Genomic DNA, 13,620 nt, shown 5'->3' on the forward strand with positions numbered 1-13,620 from the left:
TGTCTCCCACCCCGTCCTCTCTGCAGCCACCCCCCCCCCCCCCCCACACACTGCGGTCTCCTCTCCTCTCAAATCAGCCCCCTCCACCCTCCTCCTCCCGCTATTCCCCACCTCTCGTCATTAAAGGAGTTCTGCAAGCCAGAGCAGGAGAAATGGATCCAACCCCCCCCCCTCTCTCTCCCTCCCTCTCTCTCCCTCTCTCTCTCTCTCTCTCGGTGCATGCTGGGAGTGAGTGTGTGTGAGCGTGTGTGAGCGTCTTTGAGCGGTTTTCTCTATTTGTTTTTTTTTCCCTTAGTTATATATATTAATTTAATGTGGTTTAGTGGTTGTTTTTCACTTTAGTTGTGGGGTTAGTCGTGGGTTTTTTTTTCTTTGGGTTTCTTTTCTCCTGCCGGTGTCTCGCCGGTCGGCGTCTCTAGACGCCATGGTAAATGGGGACACGTTCTCCCAGCTCACGAGGAAGCACGGCATTAAGATCGCCGCGGGCTTCCCGTGCAGCGTGGAGGACATCGGGTTGGCTGTGGGGGAAGTGGTCGGGCACGGCAGCGTTAAGTCGGCCGCTCGGATGAACGGGGCCGTGGTCATTTTCCTGGACCAGGTGGAGAAGGTGAACCGAGTCGTCGAGGCGGGCCTCACGGTGAATGAAATGTTTGTGCAGGTGTTGCCACTGACGCAACCGGCCACGAAGGTGGTTCTATCGAACGTCCCTCCGTTCATCACCGACGAATTTCTCAGCAGAGAACTCTCCAGACACGGAAAGGTGGTTTCACCGATCAAAAAGATCTTGTCTGGATGCAGGTCTCAGTTACTGAAGCACGTAGTGTCTCACCGCAGACACCTCTATATGATACTTAACAACCGGAATGTGGAGCTCAACCTCCGCTTCCATGTTAAGATAGATGATTACGAGTACGTGATTTTTGCATCATCGTCGGCGATGAAATGTTTCGGTTGCGGCGAGGAGGGGCACACCGTGGGTGCCTGCCCGAGGCGCGGGGACCCGACTCCGCCTGGCGGGGCTGCGGCGGGGGATCCTCCGGCCGCGGTTCTTGCGGGGGGGTCTCCCGCCGCGGCTGCGGCGGGGGGGTCTCCGGCCGCGGCTGCGGCGGGGGAGCCTCCGGCCGCGGTTTTGGCGGGGGGGTCTCCGGCCGCGGCTGCGGCGGGGGGGTCTCCGGCCGCGGCTGCGGCGGGGGAGCCGGCTCTTGCGGGGGGGTCTCCGGCCGCGGCTGCGGCGGGGGAGCCTCCGGCCGCGGCGCTTGCGGGGGAGTCTCCAGCCGCGGAGGTGGCTGCGGCGTCCGTGAGGCCGTTTCCGGTTCCGCGGGCCGCGGGCCGTTGCGCTGCTGTGCCTGACCCACACGGGGTGAGTATGGAAGATGTGCACAGTGTAAATGAGGGTGTTTTGGTGGGTGAGAGAGGAGCTTTGGGTGAGGTGGCACAGGGTGAGGATGGAGGGGAAGGAAAGGAAAAGGGTGAGGGGGGGGTTAGTGTGGAACAGGAGTCAGGTGCCATAGAGGCACAGTTGGGGGGAGGACTGAATGGGGGGGTGGAACAGGCAGAGGAGGTTAAGATGGTGGAGGAGGAAGCAGGAGAGCAAAAAGCTGCAACAAAAAGAAAAAAAAAGAGGCAAGATACAGGCAGCGAGGCAAAAGCCAGCAAGGTGGGGGAGGAAGAGGAGGCCATGGGGGGTCAGGGGCCATCTGACGGCAGTGAGAGTGAGGGCTGTGTGTCGGACAGCAGCGACATCCACAGCGCCTGTCTGACACACAGCCAGCGGGAAAAGCTCTACTCCGCAGAGCAAATCAAAATGTTTTTACAAAAAGTCAAAAATAGGAGAAATCTAAAAATCGAGGAGTTTTTCCCAGACCTGGTGTGTTTTTATAACTCAGCCAGACTCCGCATGAGCCAGCGAGAGGAGTCTGGCTTCACAGATCAAGAGGGTTTTAGACTAAAAAAAATTGTGCTAAAAGCAAAACGAGCAATCGATGATCACGAGAAAAGCCCCAATGTGTGTTTTAATTGATTTATTGGTTTTATTTTTATTTATTTTTATCATGGATACTTTAAAAGTGGGAAGCCTGAATGTGAACGGAGCCAGAGATGCCAAGAAGAGGGCATCTATTTATGAATTTAAAAAAATAAAACGTCTTGATGTTCTCTTCGTGCAAGAGACGCACAGCGACAGCACCAACGAGGCCGACTGGAGGAGGGAGTGGGAAGGGGAAGTCCTGCTGAGCCACAACACCAACCTCAGTGGAGGAGTGGGCTTCCTCTTCTCCAGGTCTTTTAAGCCAATCTCCCTGGAGGTCAAACACATCATCGAGGGGAGGTTGTTTTTAGTCAAGGCACGGTTCGACCTTTTTACTGTTGTTTTTATCAATGTGTATGCTCCAACAATCGGTACAGAGAGGAAGCTTTTTTTAACAAAAGTTAATGATCTTTTAGATGGCTGTGCCCCGGAGGATTTTTTATTCTTGGGGGGGGATTTTAACTGCACAGAAGATGCGGCCATAGACCGCAACCACGCAGAGCCACATTCAGCTTCCCAGCACGCTCTGAGGCAGCTGGTCCGGTCTCATGGCCTGGTGGATGTGTGGAGAAGGATGCATGCAGACTGCCGACAGTACACGTGGTCCCACCTCAGAGAAGGTAGAATCTCCTCAGCCAGGCTTGATCGGTTTTATGTTTTTAAGCACCATTTTAATATTTTCAAGATGTGTACCATTGTACCGGCTGTTTTTTCAGATCATTCCCTGCTAGTGTGTAATGTTTTTATTAGGAACATTTTGCCAAAAAGCGCGTACTGGCATTTTAACTCCGGTTTAACATTTGATAGGAATTTTAGAGCGGCCCTTTCATATTTTTGGAGTGTTTTTAGGCTGAGGAAGAGTGATTTTAGTAGTCTTAGGCAGTGGTGGGACCGCGGTAAGATCGAGATTAGGCTTCTTTGTCAGCAGCACACTCTCAACGTGACCAGAGACATCACCAGATCTATGAAGGACCTGGAGACTGATATAGTGGAACTAGAGCGTTTAAACGAGTCCACAGGAGAGCGAGGACATTTTGAAATCCTCAAGATCAAAAAAATGGCTCTGGCCGACCTGTTAGACGTTAAAGCTCAGGGTGCACTGGTCAGGTCCCGATTCCAGACCATCACGGAGATGGACACTCCCTCTAGTTTTTTCTTCGGCCTGGAGAGGAAGAGTGGGCAGGGGAGGGTGATCCACGCGCTGTTGGCAGACACAGGGTTGCCGGTGGTGGAACCATGCCAGATTAGGAGGCGAGCGGTCAGCTTTTACTCCTCCCTCTACACCAGTGAGTACAGGGAGGAGGAAGCACTGACGGAGGAGTTCGTGAGCGGGCTACCTCAAGTCTCTGAGGAGACCAACAAAGCGCTCAACAGGCCCATAACGGTGCAGGAGCTGAAGGCCGCCTTGCAGGGCATGCAGGGACGGCGTGCTCCTGGCATCGACGGCCTCCCCGCAGAATTTTTTAAGGCATTCTGGGACATATTTGCACCTGATGTCCTGGAGGTTTTTAACGAGAGTCTGGCCTCTGGTTCCATGCCGATGTCCTGCCGCAGAGCGGTCATAACGCTACTGCCGAAGAAGGGGAACCTGCAGGACATCGGCAACTGGCGCCCTGTGTCTCTACTGTGCGTGGATTACAAGCTTCTGTCCAGGGTCTTTGCCTCCAGGCTGAGGGAAGCTATGGAGCAGGTCATCCATCGGGACCAGACCTACTGTGTGCCCGGCAGGTCCATGGTAGACAATGTCTACCTCATTCGTGATGTTTTGGAGGTCGCCAGCTCGTTAGGCATTAATACTGGTCTGATTTCCCTAGACCAGGAAAAGGCTTTTGACCGCGTTGAGCACAGCTTCCTCTGGAAGGTCATGGGGAGGTTTGGGTTCAGCGCTGGTTTCATAGCTAAGATCAAAGTGTTGTACAGCGAGGTTGAGAGTGTGCTGAAGATAAACGGCAGTCTGTGTGCTCCTTTTAGAGTGTATAGAGGGGTCCGGCAGGGTTGTGCTCTGTCCGGGATGCTCTATGCACTCTCCCTGGAACCCCTTCTCGGCAAAATACGCTCTAGCCTGGAGGGCCTGGTTTTACCTGGTTTTAGTAGAAGAATGATTTTATCGGCGTATGCCGACGATGTTGTTGTTTTTATTAAAGGCCAGAGGGATGCAGACCTTTTAAATAACATCGTGGAAAGTTTTAGTAAGGCATCGGCAGCGAGGGTGAACTGGAAAAAAAGTGAAGCCCTCGCTGTCGGTGAATGGCGTGGCGGCCTCCCGGTTCTTCCCCAAAGCCTAGTGTGGAGGAAAGATGGTTTTAAATATCTGGGGATTTATCTAGGACAAGAGAGCATCGTCCAGAAGAACTGGGAGGGCGTCACAGAGAAGATAGAGGGGAAACTTTCCAAATGGAAATGGCTGCTCCCTCAAATGTCTTTTAAAGGTAGAGTTTTGGTTTTAAACAACCTGATTGCATCCCAGCTGTGGCACCGTCTTACCTGCCTAGACCCTCCCTCAGGCTTCCTTGCCAACTTACAGAAGAAAATGGTGGATTTCTTTTGGGGGGGTCTACACTGGGTGCCACAAGGGGTGCTGTTTTTACCCAGAGAGGAGGGGGGACAGGGCCTTGTCCACCTGGCCAGCCGGACGACCACTTTTAGACTCCAGTTTTTACAGAAATATCTCACAGGTCCGGAGTTTTTAGTATGGAGGGACGTGGCCAGCTGCATTTTTAGACGTGCAAACAACCTGGGGCTGGATACTGCTCTGTTTTTAATTGATTCTAAATTTTTAAAGTTAAATGGGCTACCTCCGTTTTATCAGGGTGTTTTTAAGTCTTGGGCCCTTTTTAATCATAAAAGGTGCCCACAGTCTTTCTCTCTGTACTGGTTGTTGAGAGAACCTTTGATCTACAGAGCAAGGCTGGACATCAGCAGCAGTGGTACCCCAGGCCTGATGGGGGCGCTGCTGAAAGCACGAGTCCTGTGCCTGCAGCAGCTGGTGGACGCAGTGGGGCCGACGCTGAGCGACGCCCCGGCCCTGGGCTCTCTGCTGGGGCTGCACTCCGTCCGGATGGCGAGGAGGCTCCTGGAGCTGTGGAACCAGAGGCTGACTGAGGAGGAAAGGAGCCACCTCACAGACTACAGCCAGAAAGATGTGGAGCCGGACCCTGCAGACCCCTTCCCCGAGATCTACCTGAGCCCAGGACTAGGGGAACTCACCGGCCCCCTGCTCGCCACAACACGCCCCGAAGCGCTGACATTGCACGAAGCAGACAAGAAGACTCTGTATTTTAACTGCGTGAAGAGCATAAACCGGTCCGGACTGTGCGACAGGCTCCCCACTGTGTGGTCCAACAGACTGGGACAAAATGGACCGGGCCCACAGTGGAGGATTTTATACAAACCTCCCCTCAAGAAACGGACTGCCGACCTCCAGTGGAGAATTTTACACGGTGCTGTCGCCTCCAACGCTTTTATTTCTGTTATTAATCCCACTGTTCTGAGCAAATGCCCCTTCTGTGACCTCCGAGAGACTATTTATCATGTTTTTACAGAGTGCAAGAGACTTACGAGTTTCTTCTCTCTTTTAACATCGGTTTTTAGTCTTTTTAATGTGGTTTTTACTGAAAAGATTTTTATCATGGGAGCTGCCTACAAAAAAGCAGAAAAAGAAAAATGGCAGCTCCTCAACTATCTTTCAGGGGAAGCCAAAATGGCCATTTATCTAAGCAGGAAGGCCAGAGTGAAGGACGGAGAGGGGCAGGAGGCCAGAGCAGTGTGGCTGGTGAACATCAGGGCCAGGCTCTGGCTAGAGTTCCGCTTTTATAAACACATTGGGGACGTAGACACTTTTAAACAACGCTGGTGTTTTAAAAATGTTGTGTGCTCAGTGGAAAATAATGAATTGGTGTTTGCTCCCGTTTTTATGGCATGAAATATAATTTTGCTTTTGTTTGTTTTGTTTTGTTGTTGCTTTGTCTTGTTTTTTTTAACAAAGGAAGGAAATCTGTGACCTTTTTTTAACACATTGACAAAGTTGTTGAAATATGTAAAATAAATTGTTTTTCTAAAAAATCAAAAAAAAATCTCTCTCTCTCTCTCTCTCTCTCTCTCTCTCTCTCTCTCTCTCTCTCTCTCTCTCTCTCTCTCTCTCTCTCGTGGAGACAAGCCCACATCCATCTCCATTAGCAGGGCAGAGCAGCGACCCCCCCCACACCCCACCTATTGCTCTGTATCATGTTTCACTGACGGCTATTTTTCCAGGTGGGAAAAAAAAAGAGAAGGTTGAGGAGATGTGCAGAAGCTGGGAACACGGGATGATTTAGACCTGATGTGAAAGGATCACCCACTTCCCTTCATGCTCAGATACAATGACCCCCCCCCCACCCCCCCAGGGGGTCGGCGTCTGGGACACGGCCCAGAGTCGGCCAGTTGAGCTCAGCGGGAGGAATGAACTTTTCTACTCTTTCCAGCCCATAAAGACTGTCGGCATCGAGCGCTTCACAGGAGTTTAAGTCTAAAGTCTTAAACACGGAGCGCAGAAGGGAAACAGCTGCCTGCTTGTGGTTGTGTGAGGGAAGTTATTGGGAAGTTTGAGCTCAATCGCTGAGGATGAAACTTAATTTAGGTCAAAGTTGGGACAAATAACAGAGCGAGGCTTTGGTGATGCCACTGGGGGGGGTTGAACATGGAGAGCATTCAGGGGATTATTCTTCTTAAGAGGAAGATTACCTTCATCTCCAAGCCAGTGTCAATTTCACAGCATTTCCCACCCTGAGCGTGTTTTGGGATCACTTAAATCAACACAAGTTTAAGTAAAATCTCTAGCTACTTGAAACATTAATGCCAACTTTCAATAAAGGTAGTTTGAATTTCTGAGCTATTTCCAATACAACAACCTTGAATACATTTTTTTATTATACTGTTTTCGTTGCAGTAAATTAGGGAAACATGCAACACAAAAGGAAAATAATTGTTAAGTTCTTGGTTGTTCTGGACAAAGTAGTGATGATGTGAGGCTTGGAGCAGATCAGTGTTTTTGTTTTAAAGGGATCTTCCTGGAGGAGCTGCGGGGAGAAAGATGGAAATGCACAGGCTTCGATTGTGGAGGTGATGGAGAAGTGTGTGTCAGAACCAAATGAGGTACGGTTGGCCCTGCCAGCACCTGTAGTGGACCAGCTCCAACCACACCCCCCACACACAAACACACACACAGACAGACACGCACACACATAGAGGAGCCTCTTCCATCTTCCTAAATCGACGTCTGCCACTGAGCCCCGTCAGGATATGCCGGGTCAGGGAAACCTCAGGGGCAAAGTTCAGGAAACAATTAAGGGAAATAACTGCACACCAGAGGAGTGAATTCCAGCCCCAGTTTGAACATGTTTCTGTTTCTCACTCGTTAAATCATTAACCTCCGCGACTGTAGACCAAAAAAAGAGGAAAAGCAACACGGTTGTATGTTAAAAATTTAGAAGCCATCTGCTTTGCAAGTGGCTATTACGAGAGCTATTCCAGAGCGGGATGAGGGGAGACCCCCACCCCTGTAAATCAATGGAGGCTTAAAGGGTTCGTGGTTTGACCCCAAAGTCAATTTCACCTTCAGACTTTTGGCTCCCAACGACGGCCAACTATGCAGGATGCTTCCACAGCGTTTTATCACTGTTGTGTGCAGGAGCACCTAAATGAAATGTATGGCATGCAGGATCTAAATACTCTTACAGCATGCCGACTATGTTTTCCGACCCGAAGTCTCTACTCAATTTGTATCTGATTTTTAGTCCTGCTAGCAGGGTAGTCGTCTAATAGCAACACAGGCCGGGTGACCAAGTTGGCGCTGAACGGCATTTGCTACCTCGGGAGGGACAGTTTGTTAAGGTTGGTCATAGTCCAAAAAGGAGGAATTTACTGGTAGAATAATGGGTTTTCTCTCTTTGTTCTTCCAAATGTGTTAATTTGAGTTAAAATAAAACACACTGTTCTATAGGCCAGAATGCGCAGGTATTCATTTGCAGTGTGAGATTAACATGCTAACAGCACCTATTTTAAACAGGCAGAATCCACAAATTCATTCTTTATCTTTATCTTTATATTTGGGTGGCTGACTTTTATCGTCCGTAGCTTTGTAAAAAACGCCATCCTTTTCCCCCGAGGAAGTAAACGTACGGCTGAGCGGAGAAGCCGCATGAAGGGCTTTAGTGAGGTTATTGAGTTGCATGTTGTGTAAAGAGCCGCCTGTGATGGCGTCTGCTGGAAAACTAGATAATGCGAAAAACAGGACTGAAAATCCGGATTTGTCGTGTGGAGCCGAGTACATTTTATTACTCAAACATTCACGTGCACACGCATTGTTTTGTGCCTGGGTTTAGGATTTACAGGACATGCAAGCTGGATGAGTGAACATGACCAACCCAACCATGGTTATGGCCTCGGATCACTACGGGGGGTAAAAAAAATAGCACAATACACAAGAAACACGATACACAAATGTACTTTCTAACTTTACACATAATAATCAACTCCGGGGCTGAGGACAACAATTAATAAACTCTCCTCAAACAGCGTGGGAGCGATAATACAGACCGAATAAAAGGCTAAAAAATGTCCAACGCAACCGAAATGTAAATGTCTCCTTCTGCGGGGTATTATGCAGACGCTGTATATATTGTATTTGAACAAGCAGCAGAAATATAATTGCATTCTCAAATTTGAATACATTTGAATCGCAAATTGTGCATCATAACAGCGGCTCGTCTGATCAACGATGAGAAAACGGCACATTTATCCGCCGAGGTGCTCAATGCACTCGAGGAACAGGAAATGGTTTGAAAATCACACCACGGCATCAATATTCCATCGATGTTACCAAGTGAGTGAAGCAGCTCATCCATTTGGTTGATTATAGTGGTTAGCTGAAGAGTACGGAGAGAAATGTCGGTAAGAAAGCAGATAAAAACTACTTCTCTTGATCGCTGAGGCTCATCTGAGGCGTCGCTTCACAGCAGGGAGAGAAGTAGCTCAGGGATCAAGGAACCATGTCATTACTTACTGGCAAAAATGAAACTCTTTACAACCATATCTTTTAACCATAATCTTATCTTGATTTTTTAGATTTAACAAAATGATTGTGGCAACAACAGGTGATAAGACACAGGATACATATGCAACACATTTAAAAGACAACAATGCATAGTTCACTAAATCAATTTTGCACCACAGCTTGTACAACTATCTCCTTTTGCTCAACTAATTAGGCTGTTTTTTCATGTGTAGAAAATCTAAAGCGAGGTAAAATGTAAATAAAAGTAAGAAAGAAAGTAAAACGTTTAGTCCACCCTCATGAGCGTTTTAATGAGTCAAATCTTTATGTAAATGTTGATGGTAATTGGCTTGATGTAACATCAGAAACTATCCTCAGTCCAGCTTCAGAGCAGCAGAGCAATATCCATGGTGCCCTGACACTGTAAGAAGAGAATTAGTAAGTGTTAAATGGGCCGTTTACCTCACAGGCTGTATGTCCACCTTCAGCACATTTAACCCATAGCACCCAGTAACATCTGTATTCTGGTAACAATCAACGTCCATCCTGAACTGCAGGAGTCCACAGGAGACCTGAATGGCTTTTTTTCAGTGTGTTGCAATAGGCGCACGTTCAAGTCAATATTTTATGAATAAATCATCATCAAGGATTATAAGAACTTACTAAGGTAGTAAACATACAGTTAATAAACTGTCTTCAAAGCCACAAGACTGACAATCAAACAGCAGACATTTTACCACATCAATGTAACACACTTCATTTAAACTCGAAAGCCACAAAAGAAAACTCATCCAACCATCTCTGCTCGTGTTTCCTGTTTCACAAAAGAAAGCTACTACAATAGGAAAAAATAGGAGGAAAGTCACCCACGTTTAGGTTTTTTTTCTCTTTAAAAAACTGTTACAAAAATAAATATTTTTCCACGTACCCTCCTGATTCAATCACCTGAAGCCTTTATCTGATCAGAAAAACGAGATAAAGGCTGTCTTCCCAAGTTTTGAGAGATGTACATCTTCCTGCTGCTGCGTCAATAAAGTGAGAAAAAAGGAAATTGGATTTTTTTTATGTGCCGCTTCAAGCATTAGAAAATGAGATTGGAAAAACTCAACAGGAGCTTTTCTTTTCCGAACAAATACATCTCAGATAATCCACAGACCTCACTTTCAACATGAAGACAATTTCTTTAGATAGATTAGTTTTAGTTCCAGCTGTTCACACTGAGGTCTGTGATTATTCTGAGGAGCCAGTACACATTATTGGTTGTATGGGTAATTCTGAAAAAGGCTTTTTGCAAAAGTGATCCCCTCATACCCAACTAGAAATGACTCAATGGGATGGGCACGGCTTTGTAGGGGTGTGCTTGAAAAGATGTATTAAAAAAAGTCTTGTTTTTCTGATACACACACTAGTTTCTAAAATCCTAATCCTGCAGTAGAAACATCCGACTGATCACACTCATCTGAGAGAAATTTACCACTTGGACTAAGATATGCATTTCAAATATATACATATATATTAGATGAAATGAGTTGAGAAATTATATCCTTTTGCAGCAAGTGTGTCAGTAAAAATGACCTGTATACAACATCACCTGTGTAAATACAACCTGTCTTTGTTGCTCTTATCCGCTGAACCTTTCAGCTTCTGGGCCACAGCCACGTCGGGGTCATCGAGGGGGGGTCACGCGTTTTACAGCACGGTGCTACGTACACCATGACAGCAGGGGATCTGAGGGCGAAGCACGCTCTGACCACCGGCTGTACGTCTCCGTCTGGTCCTGTACGTTTACGAAGGGGGGGCCCGGGTGCCGGGGTTTAGTGCCTGCGAGTGTTGGGTCAGCAACGGGACACTGAGACGGGCCTCGGATGCTTCGCTGCAGCTCTCTGGCTGTCCGGTACGAGGAGGGAGCGCGGAACACGAGCCTCCGGGGGTGCAGGTTGTAAAGATGCGGTCAACCCGCACATGTGCGTCGGGGTCATGAGCAGTATTCGGTTAGAGCTGCTCATGCAGGACCTGCAATTCAAACGTCAGCTCGTAATAGTGCACAATTGGGTGCATGAATGCCTGGGTAGCTTTTCTAGGAAGAGGGAAGTCACATTCATAGCCGACCAAAAATGAATCGTTAGTTTACTTATTAAAGTCCATATGGTGGACAGACACTCATTTCCTCTTTCCCACAGTATTTGTACTACTGTGCAGTCACGCTGTATTTATGATGCATTTTCAAATGATTGTTCTGTTCGGAAGGATAACTGTCATTCAACAGGAAACACATGAATATATTGAACAGATTACTAACAAGCCTGCCCATCATTTTTCCTGCATCAAACTGGAAAATGCACCGTGGTCCTAATAATAAACACATATGCCACGGGCAGGAGGGGCTTGGTGGTTGTTACTGAGTGCGTGTCTCCGGCCATGATGCATGCAGATGATACAGTGAGTCTGGAGCTGGTTAGGACCTGTGGGGCTTGGAGCAGAATGCTAACGTCAGCATGCAAACATGCTTGCGATGATAGCGCTGACTTGCTGATGTTTAACAGGTGTAATGTTTACCATGTTCACTTACTTTTAAACTCAGTTCAACAATGTTTTCATGGGATAATTAGCCATAAACACAGAGTGGTGCGGCTGACAGGGATGTCAGTTAAGTATTTGTTCACAAACCAAACCATTGGACAGATTGTAATTCAGAACCTATGGCGGTAGTTTAAAGTTTAAAGGTGAAGAGGTCGCCGACGTTATTACTCCATATCCCCAACATGAATAATTGGTTGTTTAGGCGACTTCACCCACCATCCACACAAACTGACTTAAAATGTACTGACAGACTAAATAAATGTCAAGAGGAAATTCCAAATCCAAGCCGTTGATCACAGCTTGAACTGTTCCGTGGGTAAAACATGAACCAGGAATGTTGGTTGTGAAAAGGTTTGGTTGGGATTCACTCATTCATCTGTTTTACATAAATGTGCGTGCTCTCTGGAAGAAAAAGCTTGCTGGTTATGGCAATAATTCACATAACAAGGACAGTTAAATGACTGATGGGATCATTAGCTTAAATATCCATTTTTATTCTTCTCTTTGAACCTCTGGCATCTGAGCCGAACATTCTTGACGTGGGAAATCTTCCAGAGTTGAAGTTAACCAAGGAGAAAAATAACAAAACCAGGGCATGAATGTGACAGCGTAAAGACTGCCTGCCAGGAGAGAAGTGTGCATTCCTCTGCAGCTTTGGCTCACGGCCAGATCTCAGCGAGTACTTTTTGTGGTTTTAATGTTGGTGAAGGGTGAATGCATCTCCGCCTATAGTTTGGAGCAGGAACCATAACTCATGTTTTTAGATGTGTAACCAGCCACAGGTGCTGTTCTATCCTTTTCTTGGCAGATTGTTAAAAACACATGGCATCCACCCTCTGGACTGTACACGCCTCTCCGTGCAGCTCTGACTGTTACATCGGCCCCAATCTGTCACCCCGAAAGCACCAAGATAAGAAATACGTGTGCAGTTGTAAGATCACACCACGGTCGCACTGAAGTTTCTTGTCTGGACTGGACTTATCTGTGTCCAAACAGTGCAACATCTGCGTTTTATATCCAGCAACAACTGCACTTTTAAGAGGAGAAATGTGTTCCACCAGTTTCAATTCTTCACCCACTGCCCTTCCATCGCAAGCCCGTTTTCCACAACGTGGCGGTGACCTGGGTGTTATATTCAGTAGGCAAACAACCACCCATAAGTCACTCATTCTCTTCAGATGAATAGCCAAAAAAAAAACAAATCTTCATCCATCCTTCTATCACCAGAGATTGCCAGGTTGAAAAAAAGGCAATAAATCTTCAACTTTCAGTCTCTGTGGCAGACTTTCAACTTGAACTCAGGGCTGTTTGCACTAAGTTGGACAAACTTTATATGAGCTGTAATCCAAATTTAGAGGAAATATGTATAGCTTGCTTCCCACATTGTTCATTCCCCGTGGATTTGAATACTTTGAAAGACCCATATGGCTGAAAGTCATTACTTTAACCTCAGTCTGTATTTCATTTCAAATCCAATGCAGAGCAGAATCTCCAAAAATCATCCGAGGAATCTTTAGCACAATCAGAAAAACTGTATTTAAGTCCATTGAAAAGATTACTCTGCAGCTAGTACACATGATCTTTTCTTCTAGATCTAGATTTTAGCTTAATTTCCAGAATAACAATAACACACAAAATGACGAAAACTCTCTCACTTAGGAACTAAATGATTATTTAGTCATTAAATACTCATTTAGTAATACTCATGTGTCTTTGAATAATGTATAAAAAGCACTTATTTGATGACAAGCTGATAAGATCCTACATTAAATGAATATTGATACACCACTGCATAGTAACCTAAAGCTATAGCTGATGGAGACCTATACCCAGATTGAAAAGGAACTTTTCAGTCCCACTCCACTCGACCATGTAGTATTTGCATTGTGCAATGAACTATATGGTTGGTGGGAGTAATACAACATGTGTAAAATCTAAATGTTATAAATGTTGCACTTTTAAACTGTAACTAGTATGAAACTCC

Source organism: Gasterosteus aculeatus, chromosome 11 (assembly GCF_964276395.1).
Source record: "Gasterosteus aculeatus chromosome 11, fGasAcu3.hap1.1, whole genome shotgun sequence".
Taxonomy (NCBI): Eukaryota; Metazoa; Chordata; class Actinopteri; order Perciformes; family Gasterosteidae; genus Gasterosteus; species Gasterosteus aculeatus.